The sequence below is a fragment of the Triticum urartu genome, chromosome 1 (assembly GCF_003073215.2).
Source record: "Triticum urartu cultivar G1812 chromosome 1, Tu2.1, whole genome shotgun sequence".
NCBI lineage: Eukaryota > Viridiplantae > Streptophyta > Magnoliopsida > Poales > Poaceae > Triticum > Triticum urartu.
This window is the reverse complement of record NC_053022.1, coordinates 255,595,954-255,619,786: the sequence shown is the minus strand read 5'-3', so window position 1 is coordinate 255,619,786 and position 23,833 is coordinate 255,595,954.

Below are 23,833 nucleotides of genomic sequence, written 5' to 3'. Positions count from 1 at the left end.
ACACAAAATCGCACATGAAGTAACTGCATTGACAGTCTGTGTTGTAATTTCTCATCACAAACAGTTCATCCGAGTCGGCTGTTTGCCACGTATCACACACATCTTGTTTACATGACTCGTTTGTGTTCTTTTGGCTCATCGCAAATAGTTCATCCATGTGAACTGTATGCCGCATATCACACACATCTTGTTAAGTTGAACCATTTATGTTGTGTTCCATAATCGAAAATAGTTCGTCCAAGTTAACCGTATGCGGTATATCGCACACACATTGATATGACTGCCCGTTTCTGTTGTTCTACCTCATCGCAAACAGTTCGAATAGATTAACCATGTGTCCTGCATCGCACGCACATTGTTATGGCTGCCCGTTTCTGTTGTTCTGCCTCATCGCAGACAGTTTGAATGGATTAACCATGTGTCCTGCATCGCACACGCAAATAAAATCTGAATCGTGTTTGATGCATCCTCCATCGCAAACGTTTTGCACTTTTTTGACGGTTTTTTAACACCACCGTTTGCGATTATTGCATCGCACACAGTTTCGGCAAAGGGTCTCTGATCGCAGTGTTGCGTTAGCAGTATCCAGCCGTAGTGATTCTTAGTCCGTCATGCTATTTTATGGAAAAAACCCTGATGTTTCCGACATTAATCCCACAGTACATATCAAATGTTTTTTTTAAAATACTCATATCTTCTAAACCGTAACTCTAAATTTAACATGTTATATATGGAATTTGATTAGAAAAATATATAGAATTTGAATATGATGTTATTTTACCTATTAGCCTTTTAAAACAAATACTATCTCTGGTGCAATCTTAATCAACAGTGCATTATCCGTCTTTCTTTCATATCAGTACTGATCCGGATTGTGGATAAACATCTCGGCAAAATCAGGATTGGAGACGAATTTGAACACCACTTGCCCATTTCTTTGTACATATTAAATCTACAGGCAAGCCCTGTTTAAATAGAAGACATGTGGAATCTTGAATTTGCGCTTGTGTAGGCAAAGACCATCTTTGTTTGGGCCGTAGCTACAAATACTCGGATTATAGACAATTTTTTTTAATAAATTAAGAGCGTGTGGTATTCTTTTCTCCCATTGCAACGCACGGGCCCTTTTGCTAGTATAATACAATATCGTCATCGAACGTTAAGCGTGCGGACCCTACGGGTTCGAGAACTATGTAGACATGACTGAGACACCTCTCTGGTCAATAACCAATAGCGGAACCTAGATGCTCATTTTGGCTCCTACATATTCTACGAAGATCTTTATTGGTCGAACCGTTATGACAACATAAGTTATTCCCTTTTTCTATCAGTATGTTACTTGCCCGAGATTTGATCCTCGGTATTTGCATACCTAGTTCATTCTCGTTACCGGCAAGTCTCATTACTCGTTCCATAATACATCACCTCATGACCAACTCCTTAGTCGTTTGCTTGCAAGCCTATGATGTGTATTACCGAGAGGGCCCAGAGATACCTCACTGATATTCGGAGTGACAAATCCTAATCTCGATCTATGCCAACTCAAAAAAAAACCTTAGGAGATACCTATAGAGCATATTTATGATCACCTAGTTACGTTGTGACATTTGATAGCACACAAGGCATTCCTCCGGTATCCGGGAGTTGCATAATCTCATAATCGAAGGAATATGTATTTGACATGAAGAAAGCAATAGCAGTAAAACTGAACGATCATAATGCTAAGTTAACGGGAAGGGTCTTGTCCATCACATCATTCTCCTAATGATGTGATCCCGTTATCAAATGACAACTCATGTCCATGGTTAGGAAACCTTAACCATCTATGATCAACGAGCTAGTCAAGTAGAGGCTCACTAGGGACACAGTGTTTGTCTATGTATTCAAACATGTATTTAGGTTTCCACTCAATACAATTCTAGCATGAATAATAAACATTTATCATGAATAAGTAAATATAAAATAACAACTTTATTATTGCCTCTAGGGCATATTTCCTTCATGAAAGTCCAACTAATCCTTGGGTGGTTTTTGTAAATCATAACAACATATAGCTCATTGAACTAATATCCATTCAAGTTGATTATTTTAGAAAGTTCAATGATTGGAAATGGCATGGACTAGAGATGTGGACCCCTCAAATGCTAAGGACAAATATTGGCAAAAGCTCAAGACTCTTCATTTCTATTTAAGTGATCCAAGATCACATTGAGTCCATAGGAAAAGCCAATACTATTAAAAGGGGATGAGGTGTTGCTTAATGGTTTACTTGCTCAAAGTGCTAAGTGATATGCTCCAAAGCCCTCGACCACTTTCTCCAATCCAAATATGTCCTAAACCTAAAGTCAAACTCAGCCCCACCGATTTGATCCATCCAGCGCCACCAAGTTCCTCTGACATAGCCATAGCCAGAAACTCTAACAGTTCTATCTCACCGATAGGGATTTCGGTCTAATGAGATGGGATTGCAAACTCTCTGTTTCCCTTCGTAATGTTTCGGTCTCACCGAAATGAGCGATCGGTCCCACCGAGTTTGTAATGCAAACTCTTTGTTTCCCTTTCGCAATGTTTCGGTATCACCAAAAGGAGCGATCGGTCTGACCGAGATTGCCTGACCAACTCTCTGTTTGCTTATTACTGAAATCGGTCTCACCGAGTTTATGTAATCGGTCAAACCGAGATAAGGTTTTACCCTAAGCCTAGCACATCAGTCCCACCGAGTTGATCATGTCGGTCCCACCGAGTATCTTAACATTCATATTTTGAACTGAATCGGTCTCACCGAGTTCACCTATTCGGTCTGACCAAGTTGGGTCAAATGTGTGTAACAGTTAGATTTTGTGTGGAGGCTATATATACCCCTTCACCCCCTTCTCTATTCAAGAGAGAGACATCAAAACGTGCCTACACTTCCACTACTCATTTTCTGAGAGAGAACCACCTACTCATGTGTTGACATCAAGACATTCCAATCCAATCACAAGAATCTTGATCTCTAGCCTTCCCCAAGTTGCTTTCCACTCAAATAATCTTTCCACTATAGCCAAATCTGTGAGAGAGAGTTGAGTGTTGGGGAGACTATCATTTGAAGCACAAGAGAAAGGATTTCATCATCAACACACCGTCTATTAACTTTTGGAGAGTGGTGTCTCCTAGATTGGTTAGGTGTCACTTGGGAGCCTCCGTCAAAGATTGTGGAGTTGAACCAAGGAGTTTGTAAGGGCAAGGAGATCGCCTACTTCGTGAAGATCTACCCAAGTGAGGCAAGTCCTTTGTGGGAGATGGCCATGGTGGGATAGACAAGGTTGCTTCTTTGTGGGCCCTTCATGGGTGGAGCCCTCCGTGGACTCACGCAACCGTTACCCTTCGTGGGTTCATGTCTCCATCAACGTGGATGTACGATAGCACCACCTATCGAAACCACGCCAAAAATCTCCGTGTCTACATTGCGTTTGCCTTTCCAAACCCCTCCCTTTACCTTCATATGCAATGTTTTACATTCCTCTACTACACTCTTGAAATTTCATGTGTAGGTTGATTGCTTGACTTGTCCTAAGTTGCTAAAATCTGCCAAGACTTAAAATTTGGAAAAGGCTAGATTTTTATTTGGTCTAGTAGTCTAATTACCCCCCTCTAGACCTACTTTCGATCCTACAAGTGGTATGAGAGCTTTGGTCTCCATTTGACTTGATTTCCATAGCTTTGGTGATCATAGCCTTGGTTTCACGACCTAGGAGAGTGTGGCGTCTAACGAGGGGAATTACCACCGTAGAGGTCCTTACTTTGATGGTACCAATTTTGCTAGTTGGAAGCATAAGATGAAAATGCATATTCTTGGACATAACCCTGCCATTTGGGCTATTGTGTGTATTGGTTTGCTAGGTGAATTATTCAAAGACGGAAGAGAACCGAATCGTGAAGCAACCGCGGAAGAATTGAAGATGTTGCAATTCAATGCTCAAGCTTGTGATATCCTCTTCAACGGATTGTGCCACGAAGAATTCAACAAAATCAACCTCCTTGAGAATGCAACAGAAATTCGGGATACTTTGGTTGATATGCATGAAGGTACCGAGTCCGTCAAGGAATCCAAGTTGGATGTGCTTCAAAGTCAACTTGATAAGTTCAAAATGAAGGATGGTGAAGGTGTCGCTGAAATGTACTCTAGGCTTGCTCTTATCACAAATGAGATTGCCGGCTTAGGAAGTGAAGATATGATAGACAGATTCATCATCAAGAAGATCCTAAGAGCCTTGGATGGAAAATATGATACCGTGTGCACCTTAATCCAAATGATGCTCAATTACAAAGATCTCAAGCCAACGGAAGTCATTGGTAGAATTGTTGCTCATGAGATGTCACTCAAAGATAAGGAAGAGCTTTATAACAAGTCAAGTGGTGCTTACAAAGCTTCATGTGATGCTCCTATAACACCAAGTGAGGAACAAGCCTTCAATGAAGAATTGAGCCTAATGATGAAGAACTTCAACAAGTTCTACAAGAGTAGAAGCAAAGAAAGAAGTTCCAAGTCAAGGTCCTACAATGACAAAAGATCTTCTAGTCGTGATCGCAAACAACCGTGGAAGACCCAGACACTACTCTAGTGAGTGTATGGCTCCCTACAAGAGAAGCGAAGACTCACCTAAAAGGAGAAGCAAAAGAGAGGAATCACCACCAAGAGAGAGGAGGAGTAGAGATGATCATTATGAATGAAGACCCTCTCGCAGAAGCAAGGATTCGGAAAGGAAGGACAAGTCATCAAAGAGCTACACAAGACGAAGACATCAAGCTCATGTTGGTGAATGGGTATCCGGCTCTGACTCCGACAACTACTCCGAGAGAAGCTATCACTCCGACTCCGAATATACTTAAGATGAAGGTGTTGCCGGTCTTGAACTTGTGTCATCCAACTCCTACGACATATTTGATTGTCCAAATGAAGGGATTGGAAGATGCTTCATGGCTAAAGGCCTCAAGGAAGCACACCACGAGTATGTTGATTTCAATAGTGATGAAGATGATTTGCTAGGTGGTGATGGTTTACTTGTTGACAACTCTAGTGATGAAAAATATGATTAAATTGTTATTAATCATGTTAATCAAGATAAAACGAATGACGATGATAAGAAGGAGATTGAGTGTCTAACTAAAGGACTAAACACTCTTAAGTTAGCTCATGAAACTACCTTAGAGGATCATCGAGAGCTTTTAAAAACTCGTGAAAATCTTCGCTTTGAAAAGCTCAATATAGAGCAAGAGCATGGGTTCTTAAAAGCAATCAATGATGATCTTCATAAGAAAAGTGATCCTTCTCTGTCGACTTTTCCACTATCAACCCCAAAAACCCAACTCTGCCTTACGTAAAGGAAATTAGTATGATTCACTTCTGGATTTGAAATCACTGCTTATACCAGGTATTGGGCATACAAGAACATTCTCTTATTACATTGCCAAGCGTTTACTCTTGTCTACTTACATGCCACAAGTAAAGTCTAGCAACAAGAGCAAGACATATTCTTCTTCTAGTAGTAACAATAATCATGTTAATTCCAATATTGTTGCTTCTAGTAGTTCTCTCGATTCCACTAATGATTCTCTTAGCCAAGTTACACTTGAGCAAGAAAATAGCTTATTGAAGGGAATTATAGAGAAAGGTGTTTACAAGAGCCTTGCCGGAAGTAAGCAATTTGAGGAAATTGTATGCAAGCAAGGAAGGCACTGGAAGAATAAAGGTGTTTGTTTTGAACGCAAGTTCAATGCCAATGGAGTTTAGTGGGAAGAAGATCAATACCCCAAAATGAAGTTTTTTCCTCAACTAGAGAAGTATGATCCCACTTCCTTCAAGGCAACACAAGCTCAAGATGATCTTCCAACATAAGACCACAAGCTAAAAGGCAAGGACAAGCTTCAAGAGGAGATTGATGCATTTGAAGAAGCTCCCAAGGCCTATGTCAAGTGGGTTCCCAAGACTACATCAAGTTCTACTTCATTAAGTACGACTACAACTCCAAGGATTCCCATCAAGATGATATGGATCCCAAAGAAGAAGAACTAGGGAGTTCTCGAGGGTGACTCCACCAACATACTTCACTCACATTTATTTTGGCAAGGACAAGTGCACTCAACTTCCACCTCTTGCACTAGTTCAAAGAGTCCCAAACCCTCTTGTTGGTAAGACAAGCTGGGGACAAGGTAACCTAATGCTTTCATGGACAACATCATGTGTGAATTTCACTCTATGTCTATGGATATCCTTGTGTGTTCCTTGTGGGACTAACCCATGTAGGTATTGAAAGTGCAACTCACTCCAATGGATTGCTCCAAATGATCTACATCAATATTGAGAATCTACATCTTCAACACCTACATGAAGTCATCACGACAAAACCCAAGGTTAGTGCATCCCTCTTAGGGGGGATATTACATCTAGGGGGAGATTTTCTCTAAGAATTGAGCTAAAGAAACTCTAATGGTGTGAACACAAAATGCTTTATGTAAAAGTGGTAACCCCACTCGTGCTTAAACGATGAGTATGACCTAGGATCAAATGTTCTCATTTGACTCCTCAGTCAATATACTCATATATAGATGACGTAGTCATCGCCAATTGCTTGATAGATGCTAGATTATTTGTGCATGCTTTGCCACATATTTATTTGATAACTTATTGAGTTAGCATGTTGGTTGCATATTTTTCTCATTCGAGGACATCCATTTGGTTTTTTGATTGTTTGGCCTTTCTTTTTGCCAAATGGATGGACAAGAATGCCTAAGAACTTCCTCTAGCTATCTATGCTTATCTCGTCTCAAACTCTATTCATGCTACATCACAAAGTTTGATCAAGTCGAATCCGGACCCTCTGCATGAGGAGCACTCGGGGCCACCGATCCGTCAAGGGCTTAACTTCCAAAACCTCTCAATGACATCTCGGTTTGACTGATTCATTCTCTTCGGTCTCACCAAACTCATTGGGTTGATGTAGGTTTTCACCTCAGTGCAACCGATTAGAACAATTCGGTCTCACTGAGTTGCAGCAACCGCTTGTGATTCTGCATCTCAGTGCCAGCGAGTCATTCCAGTCGGTCACACCGATAGTGACTGGGTATATATATCCGTGAGTTGAAATTTGGAAATTTCTCCAAACTCTTCGTCCATGCCTCCCAGATCTGCCGCCCACTTGGTCTCCGGATCATCGCCGTCGTCGCCAGCGACCTCCTACCGCTGGTCTCCGCCACCATCAACGGTAATCTTCGCCACCATTGTCGCCGTAGCGAGTTCATCGCCAAGTTAGGGTATGAACTCGACCCCTTTGTGTATTCCTTAACCCCGATTCCTGCACAAAGGTCAGTGCCATGATTCTTGCCACGATTGAGATCCTTCTATCCAACCAAAACATCCTCTAGACTAGTTTTGATCCAAAAACTTAGGGTTAGGTTTCCGCCGAACTCATCTCGGACTGACCAATTTGGAGAATTCGTCTCACCGATTTGGCCCAGGCCAGTGCAGATGTACTACTCGGTCTGACAGAAGTGTAAAAATTAGTGTAACCGAGTTTACTTTCTTAGTGAAACCCTAGCATCTCGGAGTCACTGAACTGTGTCTCGGTCTGACCGATTTCACATGTTTAGACTCTAAAGTTGCTTCGGTGTCACTGAGTTTGTCATATCGGTAGCTCCGAAATGCCTTCTGTAGAAAAGTAAAATTAAGTTTTTGAGTCATTCCTTTTGCCAAAATAGATGTACTTTGTGATGCTCATCTACTCTATCTCTACCTATCTATTCACAGGGTCAGAGTCAGTCATGCCAGACAATAGTGAAGCCAAAACAGATCAGAAGAGGTCATGTGGATATGTCCCACACATTCAGATGCTCATCAACTCCAAGATGGGTAGAAGCACATATCTACTAGACAGAGAGCACCTTCCCCTGAGTCCAGACTTTGAGGACAATGTAGTTGTCATGGATGCATCACATCCTACATCTGTAGAGGCTCAGGAGAAGCGAGAAAAATCAAAGGCAACAAAGACATCCAAGATGCCAGATGCCTCAGCTGCAAATCTCAAGACCAAGCAGGACCAGCTCAGCTATCTACTTGAAGCAATAGTGAGAACTGAGAAAGGACTAGCCACCCTGACTCAAAATCAAGAAAGTCTTGAGAGGACCATTGAAACAAAATTTTATGATCTAGACTTGAAGGTCACGGAGATTCTGACCACAGTTGAGTAACTTCAAGAAGAAGTAGAGGACATGAGAGGAAGAGCTACCATAGAGGCATATCAGAGAGTGCCTAGAGCACAGAGGTCTGTAGCTGTGCCAGTCAGTGACATGAGAGCTACCACTTCAGCACCTGCAGCCACTGCCCTAGTTGCCCCTCCTGTTGCAACTCCTCTAGTTCCTCAGACATGATCGGAAGCTTTTGCAGATGCTGTCCTCTCCATGCCATCTTCGTACATCGGAGCTCCCAGAGATCGTGCTGAGAGTGCTGCATAGCACTATGCATTTTCAAGCTTTTTGGTAACTTGTTGCCAACGGGGGATAAAGTGTATAGATCATAGGCTTCGAGAGAGAGAGAGTTTTTCTTTTGTTTGCCTCTCTTGATACTTGTTATTTCCTTGTGTTTTTTCTACAATATTTGTGCTTGTGTGTGAGATACTCTTATGATCATGTGTTTGACCATATTATGCTTTAATGTGTGCTTGAATGATGATATCTTATTACTTATGTATGATCAATCATGTTTGCCTTGGTGATGAGTGCATGCTATTTGTATTCTATCATTTTGAGTGCTCCACCAAGATGTATGTGACATGGAAGAGTAACCCATGATCCTAATCGATTGTGCACTTGCATTCAAAAGCAAAATTTAAATAATGTACAAATATAGGGGGAGCTCTTGCTTATCACATACTTCTCAAAGCGATGATATATCTCATTCATGGTATCATTTGTCGACGCTTTGATCTATATGTTGTCATCAATTACCAAAAAGGGGGAGATTGAAAGTGCAACTAATCCCCGGGTGGTTTTGCTAATTCATAACAACATATGGCTCATTGAACTAATATCCATTGAAGTTGATTATTTCAGAAAGTTCAATGATTGGAAATGGTATGGACTAGAGATGTGGACCCCTCAAAATGCTAAGGAAAAATATTGGCAAAAGCTCAAGACTCTTTGTTTCTATTTAAGTGATCCAAAATCACATTGAGTCCATAGGAAAATCCAATACTATTAAAAGGGGATGATGTGTTGCTTAATGGTCTACTTGCTCAAAGTGCATAGTGATATGCTCCAAAGCCCTCAACCACTTTATCAAATCCAAATATGTCCTAAACCTAAAGTCAAACTCAGCCCCACCGATATGATCCATCTGGTGCCACCGAGTTCGTTTGACATAGGCATAGCCATCGATAGGGATTTTGGTCTCACCGAGATGGGATTGCAAACACTCCATTTCCCTTCGTAACGTTTCGGTCTCACCGAAATGAGCAATCGGTCCCACCGAGTTCGCATTGCAAACTCTCTGTTTCCCTTTCGTAACATTTCAGTATCACCGAAAGGAGCAATCGGTCCCACCGAGTTCGCCTGACCAACTCTCTGTTTGCTTATTACTGAAATCGGTCTCACCGAGTTATGTAATCAGTAAAACCGAGATAAGGTTTTGCCGTAACCCTAGAACATCAGTCCCATCGAGTTGATCATGTCGATTCCATCGAGTATCCTAATGTTCACATTTTGAACTGAATCGGTCTCACCGAGTTCACCTATTCGGTCTCACCGAGTTGGGTCAAATGTGTGAAATGATTAGATTTTGTGTGGAGGCTATATATACCCATCCACCCCCTTCTCTATTCAAGAGAGAGCCATCAGAACATGCCTACACTTCCACTACTCATTTTTTGAGAGAGAACCACCTACTCATGTGTTGAGACCAAGACATTCCAATCCAACCACAAGAATCTTGATCTCTAGCCTTCCCTGATGTCTACTACACAACCTTCTTCTTGTAGACGTTGTTGGGCCTCCAAGTGCAGAGGTTTGCAGGACAGTAGCAAATTTCCCTCAAGTGGATGACCTAAGGTTTATCCATCCGTGGGAGGCGTAGGATGAAGATGGTCCCTCTCAAACAACCCTACAACCAAATAACAAAGAGTCTCTTCACTCTTGTGTCCCCAACACACCCAATACAATGGTAAATTGTATAGGTGCACTAGTTCGGCGAAGAGATGGTGATACAAGTGCAATATGGATAGTAGATATAGGTTTTTGTAATCTGAAAATATAAAAACAACAATGTAACTAATGATAAAAGTGAGCACAAACGGTATTGCAATGCGTTGAAATAAGGCCTAGGGTTCATACTTTCACTAGTGCAAGTACTCTCAACAATAATAACATAATTGGATCATATAACTATCCCTCAACATGAAACAAAGAGTCACTCCAAAGTCACTAATAGCGGAGAACAAACGAAGAGATTATGGTAGGGTACGAAACCACCTCAAAGTTATTCTTTCTGATCGATCTGTTCAAGAGTCCGTAGTAAAATAATGCGAAGCTATTCTTTCCGTTCAATCTATCATAGAGTTCACACTAGAATAACACCTTAAGACACAAATCAACCAAAACCCTAATGTCACTTAGATACTCAAATGTGACCTCAAGTATCCATGGGTATGATTATACGATATGCATCACACAATCTCAGATTCATCTATTCAACCAACATAAAGAACTTCAAAGAGTGCCCCAAAGTTTCTACCAGAGAGTCAAGACGAAAACGTGTGCCAACCCCTATGCATAAGTTCACGAGGTCACGGAACTCGCAAGTTGATCACCAAAACATACATCAAGTGGATCACATGATATCCCATTGTTACCACAGATAAGCACGTGCAAGACATACATCAAGTATTCTCAAATCCTTAAAGACTCAATCCAATAATATAACTTCAAAGGGAAAACTCAATCCATTACAAGAGAGTAGAGGGGGAGAAACATCATAAGATCCAATTATAATAGCAAAGCTCGCGATACATCAAGATTGTACCACCTCAAGAACACGAGAGAGAGAGAGAGATCAAACACATAGCTACTGGTACATACCCTCAGCCCCGAGGGTGAACTACTCCCTCCTCATCATGGAGAGCACCGGGATGATGAAGATGGCCACCGAAGAGGGATTCCCCCCTCCGGCAGGGTGCCGGAACGGGTCTAGATTGGTTTTCGGTGGCTATGGAGGCTTCTGGTGGCGGAACTCCCGATCTATTTTGCTCTCTGGTGTTTTTAGGGTATATGGACATATATAGGTGAAAGAAGTCGGTCAGGGGAGCCACGAGGGGCCCACGAGGGTGGGGGCACGCCCAGGTGGCAGACACGCCTCCCTGCCTCGTAGCTACCTCGAAGCTTCCCTGACGTATACTCCAAGTCTCCTAGATTGCTTTCATTCCAAAAACAACTCTCCCGAAGGTTTCATTCCGGTTGGACTCCGTTTGATATTCCTTTTCTTCGAAACACTGAAATAGGCAAGAAAACATCAATTTGGGCTGGGCCTCCGGTTAATAGGTTAGTCCCAAAAATAATATAAAAATGTATAATAAAGCCCATAAACATCCAAAATAGATAATATAATAGCATGGAACAGTCAAAAATTATAGATATGCTGGAGACGTATCAAGCATCCCCAAGCTTAATTCCTGCTCGTCCTTGAGTAGGTAAATGATAAAAACGGAATTTTTGATGTGGAATGCTACCTAACATATTTATCCAAGTAATTTTCTTTATTGTGGCAAGAATATTTAGATCCATAAGATTCAAGACAAAAGTTTAATATTGACATAAAAATAATAATACTTCAAGCATACTAACTAAGCAATCATGTCTTCTCAAAATAACATGGCCAAAGAAAGCTATCCCTACAAAATCATATAGTCTGGCTATGCTCCATCTTCACCACACAAAATATTTAAATCATGTACAACCCCGATGATAAGCCAAGCAATTGTTTCATACTTTTGGTGTTCTCAAACTTTTTCAATCTTCACGCAATACATAAGCGTGAGCCATGGATATAGCACTATGGTGTAATAGAATGGTGGTTGTGGAGAAGACAAAAAGGGACAAGATAGTCTCACATCAACTAGGCGTATCAACGGGCTATGGAGATGCCCATTAACAGATATCAATGTGAGTGAGTAGGGATTGCCATGCAACGGATGCACTAGAGCTATAAGTATATGAAAGCTCAACAAAAGAAACTAAGTGGCTGTGCATCCAACTCGCTTGCTCATGAAGACCTAGGGAAATTTTGAGGAAGCCCATCATTGGAATATACAAGGCAAGTTCTAAATGTAAAATTCCCACTAGTATATGAAAGTGATAACATAGGAGACTCTCTATCATGAAGATCATGGTGCTACTTTGAAGCACAACTGTGGAAAAATGATAGTAGCATTGTCCCTTCTCTCTTTTTCTCTCATTTTTTTGGGCCTTCTCCTTTTTTATGGCCTTCCTTTTTTTCGTCCGGGGTCTCATCCCGACTTGTGGGGGAATCATAGTCTCCATCATCCTTTCCTCACATGGGACAATGCTCTAATAATGATGATCATCACACTTTTATTTACTTACAACTCAATACTTAGAACAAAATATGAATCTATATGAATGCCTCCGGCGGTGTACCGGGATGTGCAATGACTCATGAGTGACATGTATGAAAGATTTATGAACGATGGCTTTGCCACAAATACGATGTCAACTGCATGATCATGCAAAGCAATATGACAATGATGGAGCGCGTCATAATAAATGGAACGGTGGAAAGTTCCATGGAAATATATCTCGGAATGGCTATGGAAATTCCATAATAGGTAGGTATGGTGGCTGTTTTGAGGAAGGTATATGGTTGGTGTATGATACCGGCAAAAGGTGCGCGGTATTAGAGAGGCTAGCAATGGTGGAAGGGTGAGAGTGCGTATAATCCATGGACTCAACATTAGTCATAAAGAACTCACATACTTATTGCAAAAATCTATTAGTTATCGAAACAAAGTACTACGCGCATGCTCCTAGGGGATAGATTGGTAGGAAAAGACCATCGCTTGTCCCCGACCGCCACTCATAAGGAAGACAATCAATAAATAAATCATGCTCTGACTTCGTCACATAATGGTTCACCATACGTGCATGCTACGGGAATCACAAACTTCAACACAAGTATTTCTCAAATTCACAACTACTCAACTAACATGACTCTAATATCACCATCTCCATATCTCAAAACAATTATCAAGTATCAAACTTCTCATAGTATTCAATGCACTTTCTATGAAAGTTTTTATATTATTCCTAAAAGCAAATTTCCATGTTGTTCTAAAGGACTCTCAAAATAATTTAAGTGAAGCATGAGAGATCATCTATTTCTTCAAAATAAAACCACCGCCGTGCTCTAAAAAGATATAAGTGAAGCGCTAGAACAAAAGAGAAACTACTCCGAAAGATATAAGTGAAGATCAATGAGTAGTTGAATAATTATGAAACTATGTGAAGACTCTCTAAAATTTAATAATTTCAGATCTTGGTATTTTATTCAAACGGCAAGAAAAACAAAAGAAAATAAAATGACGCTCCAAGCAAAACACATATCATGTGGTGAATAAAAATATAGCTCCAAGTAAAGTTACCGATGAACGAAGACGAAAGAGGGATGCCTTTCGGGGCATCCCCAAGCTTAGGCTCTTGGTTGTACTTGAATATTACCTTGGGGTGCCTTGTTCATCCCCAACCTTAGGCTCTTGCCACTCCTTATTCCATAGTCAATCGAATCTTTACCCAAAACTTGAAAACTTCACAACACAAAACTTAACAGAAAAATCGTAAGCTCCGTTAGTATAAGAAAACAGAACACCACTTCAAGGTACTGTAATGAACTCATTATTTATTTATATTGGTGTTAAACCTACTGTATTCCAACGTCTCTATGGTTTATAAACTCTATTACTAGCCATAGATTCATCAAAATAAGCAAACAACACAATGAAAACAGAATCTGTCAAAAACAGAACAGTCTGTAGTAATCTGTAACTCTTGAATACTTCTGTAACTCCAAAAATCCTGATAAATTAGGAAGTCCTAGGAAATTTGTTTATTAATCTAGTGCAGGTGGAATTGGTATTTTATCGCTCTCTGGTAAGAAATGAAAATTATTCTTGTGAGCGCATACTTTCTGTTTTTTACAGCAAGATCAAATAACAATCACCCAAGAAGATCCTAAAGGCTTTACTTGTCACAAAAACTAATTAAAACATAAAAGACACAATCATAAAAGAGGCTAGATAAATTATTTATTAATAAATAGGAACAAAAATCAAGGAACAAAAATGAAGTTGGGTTGCCTCCCAACAAGCGCTATCGTTTAACGCCCCTAGCTAGGCATGATGATTTCAATGATGCTCAGATAAAAGATAAGAATTGTAACATAAAGAGAGCATCATGAAGAATATGACTAGCACATTTAAGTCTAACCCACTTCCTGTGCATAGGAATTTTGTGAGCAAACAACTTGTGGGAACCATAATCAACTAGCATAGGAGGGCCAAACAAGCATAACTTCAAAACTTTAAGCGCATAGAGAGGAAAGTTGATATTATCGCAATTCCTACAAGCATATATTCCTCCCTCATAATAATTTTCAGTAGAATAATGAATGAATTCAACAATATAACTATCACATAAAGCATTCTTTTCATGATCTACAAGCATAGAAAATTTACTACTCTCCACATAAGCAAAATTCTTCTCATGAATAATAGTGGGAGCAAACTCAACAAAATAATTATCATGTGAGGCATAATCCAATTGAAAACTAAAATCATGATGACAAGTTTCATGGTTATAATTATTATTTATATCATACATGTCATCACAATAATCATCATAGATAGCAACTTTATTCTCATAATTAATTGGAACCTCTTCTGAAATAGTGGATTCATCACTAAATAAAGTCATGACCTCTCCAAATCCACTTTAATAATTGTCAAAATAAGATTCAACATCCTCCAAAATAGTGGGATCATCACTTCCTAAATTTGACACCCTTCCAAACCCACTTTCATCAATATAATCATCATAAATATGAGGCATGCTATCATCACAATAAATTTGCTCATCAAAACTTGGGAGACAAAAAATATCATCTTCATAAAACATAGCATCCCCAAGCTTGTGCCTTTGCATATCATTAGCATCATGGACATTCAAAGAATTCATAATAACAACATTGCAATCATGCTCATAATTCAAGTATTTAGTGCCAAACATTCTAATGCATTCTTCTTCTAGCACTTGAGCACAATTATCGGAATCCTTATTCTCATGAAATATATTAAAAAGATGAAGCATATGAGGTACCCTCAATTCCATTTTTTGTAGTTTTATTTTATAGATAAAATAGTGATAAAACAAGAAACTAAAAGATTCGATTGCAAGATCTAAAGATATACCTTCAAGCGCTAACCTCCCCGGCAACGGCGCCAGAAAAGAGCTTAATGTACTACACAACCTTCTTCTTGTAGATGTTGTTGGGCCTCCAAGTGCAGAGGTTTGTAGGACAGTAGCAAATTTCCTTCAAGTGGATGACCTAAGGTTTATCAATCCGTGGGAGGCGTAGGATGAAGATGGTCTCTCTCAAACAACCCTGCAACCAAATAAAAAAGAGTATCTTGTGTCCCCAACACACCCAATATAATGGTAAATTGTATAGGTGCACTAGTTCGGCGAAGAGATGGTGATACAAGTGCAATATGGATAGTAGATATAGATTTTTGTAATCTGAAAATATAAAAACAACAAGGTAACTAATGATAAAAGTGAGCACAAACGGTATTGCAATGCGTTGAAATAAGGCCTAGGGTTCATACTTTCACTAGTGCAAGTTCTCTCAACGATAATAACATAATTGGATCATATAACTATCCCTCAACATGCAACAAAGAGTCACTCCAAAGTCACTAATAGCGGAGAACAAACGAAGAGATTATGGTAGGGTACGAAACCACCTCAAAGTTATTCTTTCTGATCGATCTATTCAAGAGTCCGTAGTAAAATAATGCAAAGCTATTCTTTCCGTTCAATCTATCATAGAGTCCGCACTAGAATAACACCTTAAGACACAAATCAACCAAACCCTAATGTCACCTAGATGCTCCAATGTCACCTCAAGTATCCGTGGGTATGATTATACGATATGCATCACACAATCTCAGATTCATCTATTCAACCAACACAAAGAACTTCAAAGAGTGCCCCAAAGTTTATACTGGAGAGTCAAGATGAAAACGTGTGCCAACCCCTATGCATAAGTTCACGAGGTCACGGGACTCGCAAGTTGATCACCAAAACATACATCAAGTGGATCACATGATATCCCATTGTTACCAAAGATAAGCACGTGCAAGACATACATCAAGTGTTCTTAAATCCTTAAAGACTCAATCCGATAATATAACTTCAAAGGAAAAACTCAATCCATTACAAGAGAGTAGAGGAGGAGAAACATCATAAGATCCCATTATAATAGCAAAGCTCGTGATACATCAAGATTGTACCACCTCAAGAACACGAGAGAGAGAGAGATCAAACACATAGCTACTGGTACATACCCTCGGCCCCGAGGGTGAACTACTCCCTCCTCATCATGGAGAGCACCGGGGTGATGAAGATGGCCACCGAAGAGGGATTCCCCCCTCCAACAGGGTGCCGGAACGGGTCTAGATTGGTTTTCGGTGGCTACGGAGGCTTCTGGTGGCGGAACTCCCGATCTATTCTGCTCTCTGGTGTTTTTAGGGTATATGGACATATATAGGCGAAAGAAGTCGGTCAGGGGAGCCACGAGGGGCCCACGAGGGTGGGGGGCGCGCCCAGGGGGGCAGGCGTGCCTCCCTGCCTTGTGGCCACCTCGAAGCTTCCCTGACGTATACTCCAAGTCTCCTTGATTGCTTCCGTTCCAAAAATAACTCTCCCGAAGGTTTCATTCCACTTGGACTCCGTTTGATATTCCTTTTCTTCAAAACACTGAAAGAGGCAAGAAAACAACAATTTGGGCTAGGCCTCCGGTTAATAGGTAGTCCCAAAAATAATATAAATGTGTATAATAAAGCCCATAAACATCCAAAACAGATAATATAATAGCATGGAACAATAAAAAATTATAGATACGCTGGAGACGTATCATTCCCCAAGTTGCTTTCCACTCGAATCATCTTTCCACCATAGCCAAATATGTGAGAGAGAGTTGAGTTTTGTGGAGACTATCATTTGAAGCACAAGAGCAAGGAGTTCATCATCAACACACCATATATTACCTTTTGGAGAGTGGTGTCTCCTAGATTGGTTAGGTGTCACTTGGGAGCCTCCGTCAAATATTGTGGAGTTGAACCAAGGAGTTTGTAAGGGCAAGGAGATTCCTACTTCGTGAAGATCTACCCAAGTGAGGCAAGTCCTTCGTGGGCGATGGCCATGGTGGGATAGACAAGGTTGCTTCTTCATGGACCCTTCGTGGGTGGAGCCCTCCGTGGACTCGCGCAACTGTTACCCTTCGTGGGTTGAAGTCTCCATCAACGTGGATGTATGATAGCACCACCTATCGGAACTGTTGGGGATATAACTATTAGGTATGACCCACCCAGGAGGGGTCGGGTCATCCCTATGATGATTCATCTCAGTGAAGCCCAAGAGCATATGGCGGTTCATAGATAGGCTTGGTAGAGGGCCCAAACCCGAAGGCGACTTAAGGCCCACAGATATAAACCGCCATGTACGTATACTTGTTTTGTAAGGTAGGAACGAAGGGTCACCGAGCCAGATACGTTGTATAAGCCGGCCGGGACTCTGTAGGCTGCAAGGCGTCAACCCGTGTATATAAGGGGACGACCCAACGGCGACTTAGGACAAGAAAGATAGATCGACAGCCGGGTCAAGCGTATTCGCTCCCTGTTCATCGAAACCCTTGAAATACCACCTACAACTGGATTAGGCTTTGACCTTCATCGTAAGGGGCCGAACCAGTATAAACTCCTCATGTCCTTTGTCTTGATTAACCCCTGTAAGCTAACCTAATTGCGATGGCTCCATGACTAAGTCCTCACACTAGGACATCTGCCGTGACAATTCCACGACAGTTGGCGCCCACCGTGGGGCTATCACACGTTGGTTTCAAGTTCTTAGAGGGCAACTTCGAAGGGATAAAGGGATACGCCGTGGGCCGGATGACCAAGAGTCGTTGCGGCAAGCTCTACATCGATGACGTAGGCTGGGGCCCGGAGGCCAACTCAATTGAGTACGGGTACCGGGTCCCCTTCGGCGAAATTCACGTCTTCATCGGCAAGATCGGTGAACCGGGCCCTGAGCCGGACATCTGCACCGACATCATCCAGGTGGCTCAGCGTGCGAGACCCGCGCGGGTTCAGCCCGCCATGAATCGTTCCTTCGTGGGATTTATCCATGGAGCGGAACCTGAGGATACATCGGCATCTGGTGGTGAGACCGTCATCTATTCTGATGGTGAGTCATCCACTGGTGAGACTGAATCATTGTATAAACTACAAGAGGGCTGACTTGGGGGCTGTTCCGATGGCGACAATATTCTGGACCCCTGTGAGCCGCCGAACCGGGTTGCAATCTTCATGGCCGGTACACAGCCCGTACAACACTCATCGACAGCAGCAGAGCTGGTTTCCATGTTAGCAGCGGCAGCGGCTGCCGGTGCAGGAGGCCCTGAGCGCCCGCCGGCTCAGGTTTAACCAACTTACTGGATAAGCTGACAGCGCTGTTAACAGCGGTGGTTAACCTGGTGGATCAAGATCAGCATAATGCGGCGGTCATGAAGTTGCGTGACTAGATAGCATAGGCCAAAGAGGAGTTAAACACAGAGAACACCAGGATGGCCGAGGAACGGGCTGCTTTGGATGCTCAGGCGCAACGAAAGTCACAATTTTACCGGCTCATGCTAGATCAGAACGCTTCAAACAAAGTTATGAGGAGGAGACATCAGACTCGTCTGCCGTCGGTTTATGAGGCAAGAAATCTCTTTAACACGCCAGGAGCAGGGACCAGTAACCCGACAGGGGTAAACTGGGCCAAAGCACCTGGGACGGGTATGCTAGTTCAGCCACGCACAACGGACCTGCCTCGTCAGAACAATAACCCGCCGCAGCACATGCCGACGCCACTGGGTCATTATTCTAACCCTTTGGATAACATGATCGCTGCGGCGTCACGATTGGCGGCTCTCCCGGTTGATGGTGAGTCGCCGACGGTGGTTGAAACGCGGAGGGCTTGAGAGCTTCTTCAGACAGCGCTGACTCGACAGCAGGCCTATTCTTACAGTCGTGAGAGGATTCACTCCACCCCTCACCTAAGCCGGAGTTACAGCAAACATATTGATGAGCCGGCTGTGTCAAGCAGTGGACGGAACCATAACCCGCCTCATGGACATAACCCGGTGGGCGGAGGTGCTGATGCTCAGAATGTAGTGGATCAAGGAAGAGCATGTCGAGAGGCCGAGCTAGCGGCCCAGCATTCGGCCCGTCAACCTACTCCGGTTCGTCCAACCACTTTTGTGGAGCCATGTGTGACCTTTAGAAATTTGGGTGTGCCATGCTTACTACCAGATCTACATAATGAGCGTCTGCCCAAGGATTTCAAGGGTCCTCGTAAGGTGCCTAACTACACAGCCAATTTAAGTCTTGAGGCATGGATTGAGAGTTATGAGATGGCCATGGAATTGTTGGATGCCAGCGAGGCTGCATGTGCTAAGTATTTCCCCGTGATGTTGGAGGGAACGGCCCGCACTTGGTTGAAGGGGCTCCCTGCCAATTCCATCGGGTCATGGGCCGAGTTAAAAGCCCGGTTCATCCAGAACTTCAAGGATACATGTAAGCAGCCCATGTCAATTGTGGATTTAGCCTCCTGTGTCCAAGAAGAAGGTGAGTCGACAACCCATTGGGTGCACCGGGTCTCAACAATCCTACACTTGTCGGATCGCATCAATGCCGACTCAGCGGTGTTGATGTTGGAAAACAATTATCGTTTCACGCCCCTGAAACGGAAACTGGGGCGGCTCAAACGCCATTGCAATGACATGGGGACACTCATGGCGGCTCTGGTTAAGTATGCCGACTCTGATAGTACCAAGGACCCCGAATCTGATGACAAAAAGTCGGGGAAGGGAAGGAAGAGCAGCAACGCCAAGGGGCAGCAGCATAACCCGACGAACCAGGGAGGCAACGGTAAGCGCAAAGCTGATAATAGTTTTGACTTTGTGGCTAACACCAATGCACAGAATAATGGTCAACGTCGTAAGGGTAAACCGCCCCCACGGACCGGAGGATCCAGTATCAATCTTGAACAAATGTTAAATCAGCCCTGCCCAAGACATGGTACGCAAGAAAGACCGTCCGGGCACCTCTGGAAGGATTGTTATATTATCAAGGAGTACAAGAATTCCAATCTTTTTCAAGACAATCATGGGCCAGGTGGTGGTTCAGGATCCGGTTCTCACAGACTGGGTTATGGCGGTGGCGGTTCTGATTCTGGATCCCAAGGAAATCAAGGTAATCACAACAACCAGGGTGGTTACAATCAGCAAAGTGATCAGGGGGTTAACAACAGCAACCGTCTGGTTATCAGAGCAACCCGAAGCAATTGAATAGTGGGCAATATCATGTCTTTACCACTAGCTTATGTAAGTGTGACCAGAAGCTTCATAAGAGGTCAGTCAATGCTGTTGAGCCAGCGGTTCCTCATTATCTGCGTTGGTCTGAGCAGCCCATCGCGTGGAGTCAAGAAGATCACCCGCCCTGGGTTGATAATCCGGGTCATTTGGCTTTGGTGGTCGCACCTCAGGCCGGGGGGTATAAATTTATGAAGGTACTCATGGACGGAGGGAGCACCATCAATATCCTTTATTATGAAACTTTCCGTCGCATGAGATTGACCGATAAAAATCTTAAGCCGTTAAACACTGTTTTCCATGGCGTGGTGCCTGGTAAGTTGGCATATCCAGTTGGTAAGATAGCTCTGGAAGTTGTTTTTGGAGATGATCGTGACTCTAGGTCAGAGACGTTGACCATTGAAGTGGTCAAGATCCATAGCCCATATCACGCTCTGTTTGGACGGCCGGCTTATGCCAAGTTCATGGTGCGGCCTTGTTACGTGTATCTGTAGCTCAAGATGCCGGGTCACAAGGGAACCATTACAGTGCATGGGAGCCATAAGATAGCTCTGGAATGCGAAGAAGGGGATGCAGCTTATGCTGAGTCAGTTTGTGCAACGGAGGAGTTAAAATTCTATAAGGACAACGTTGATCCGGCAGATATGACATCTTTGAAAAAGCCAACCACAGAGCATGATCCAGTTTTGAAGTTTAAATCGGCAGATGATACTAAGATGGTTGATTTTATTCCTAGCGATTCATCCAAGCAATTCAGTATCAGTGCTAATCTGGATCCGAAATAGGAAAGCGCGCTCATCGAGTTCATCCGTGAGAACTGGGACATCTTTGCATGCAAGCCTTCAGACATGCCGGGTGTACCGAGAGAACTCGCTGAGCACACTCTTAATGTTGATCCAAAATTTAAGCCGGTTAAGTAGTTTCTTCGTCGGTTCAACGAGGAAAGACAGAAGGCCATTGGAGAGAGAAGTGGCCTGGCTCTTGGCAGCTAGGTTTATCGTCGAAGTCTTCCATCCTGAGTGGTTGGCTAACCCGGTGCTGGTACTTAAGAAGAACATCACTTGGCATATGTGTGTAGACTACACGGATTCAAACAAAGCTTGTCCAGCTGATCCTTTTGCTCTCCATCGTATTGATCAAATTATCGATGCTACGACGGGTTGTGAGCGTTTGAGTTTTTGGATGCTTATTCTGGTTATCATCAGATCAAGATGGCCGTTAAGGACCAGGAGAAGACGGCTTTCATAACTCCCTTTGGAGCCTTCTACTATGTGTATATGCCCTTTGGGCTCAAGAGTGCCCAGGAAACTTATCAGAGATGTGTGCAAAATTGCCTTCATGATCAAATTGGGCACAACGTTCATGCTTACGTGGATGATATTGTGGTGAAGTCCAGAGAGAAGGAGACATTGGTGGATGATTTGAAGGAAACCTTTGATAATCTCCGGGTTTATCAAATGATGCTTTAACCCGGCCAAGTGTGTTTTTGTTGTGCCAGTAGGCAAGCTCTTGGGTTTTTTGGTGTCTAACAGGGGCATTGAATCTAATCCGAAGAAGATCAAAGCCATCACCTCTCTGGCTAAGCCGGTGTGTGTCAATGATGTGCAACGTCTAGCGGGTCGTATTGTGGCATTAAGCTGGTTCATAAGCCGGTTGGGTGAGAAGGCCATCCTTCTGTATCAGATGATGAAAAAGACAGATAATTTTGTCTGGAGTGATGCCGCTAATGAAGCATTTGAGGGCTTGAAGAAACAGCTGGCTGAGCCGCCTATTCTGGCTGCTCCGGTTGATAAAGAGCCTTTGTTGTTATATGTGGCTGCTAATAGCCGGGCTGTCAGTGTAGCCATTGTGGTAGAAAGGAAGGAGACAGGCAAGGAATATCCAGTTCAAAGGCCGGTTTACTACATTAGTGAGGTGCTTATTGAGTCCAAGAAGAGATATCCGCATTGGCAGAAGCTTGTATATGGGGTGTTCATGGTCAGTAGGAAGCTTAAGCAATATTTTCTGGGTCATCCTATCACTGTGGTTAGTTCTGCTCCTTTAGGGGACATCATTCAGAACAGGAAACCACATGTCGGGTAGCCAAGTGGGCTATTGAGCTTGGTCCTCCCGGTTTGAAATATAAGCCTCGCACAGCCATCAAGTCTCAGGCATTGGTGGATTTCATCAATGACTGGACAGAGCTGCAGATGCCCGAGGAAAATCCAGATAACACGTATCGGACTATTCACTTTGATGGGTCCAGGCAATTGGAGGGCTCGGGGGCTGGAGTTGTGCTTGCTTCCCCTCGAGGTGATAAATTTTGTTATGTTCTTCGTTTGATGTTTCCTTGCACTAACAGTACAGCTGAATATGAGGCCTTGCTCCATGGTCTTCGGATGGCTAAGTAAATGAACTTAAGCCAGGTTAGGTGCTTTGGTGACTCAGATTTGGTGGCTCAGCAAGTCTCTGGTACTTGGGATTCCAAGGATCCACTCATGGCGGCTTATCGACGAGAGGTGGACGTTATTGCTGGTCACTTCAAGGGTTATCAAGTTGAGCATGTTGATCAGAGGAAAAATGAAGTGGCGAATGCTTTAAGCCAGTTGGTTCTCAACGTAAGCCGGTGCCGCCTAATGTTTTTCTTGACATTTTGCGTAACCCGTCGGTCAAGTTACCTACAGAGGAGGATTTGGCTATTCCTGACCCGGAGGCTCAGTTGGTGGCGGCTCTTCATGTAATTCCGGATTGGACAATCCCTTATTTGGCTTATATGACCCGAGGCAAGTTACCTGGGGATGAAACCTTAGCCAGGCAGATAACCCGACGGTCTAAGTCAATGACAATTGTTAATGCAGAGCTACATCATCGCAGTGTCACAGGGGCATTTCAACGTTGTGTTTCTCCAGAGGAGGGTTGTGATATCTTGCGTGAGATTCATGAAGGAGACTGTGGTCATCATGCCGGTTCAAAATCTCTCATGGCTAAAGCTTTTCATCATGGGTTTTATTGGCTAACAGCTCATGCTGATGCGGAGGACCTGGTTCGCAGGTGTGATGGATGTTAGAAATTTTCACGATGAGCTCATCTGCCAGCTCAAGAATTGAGGATGATTCCAATTAC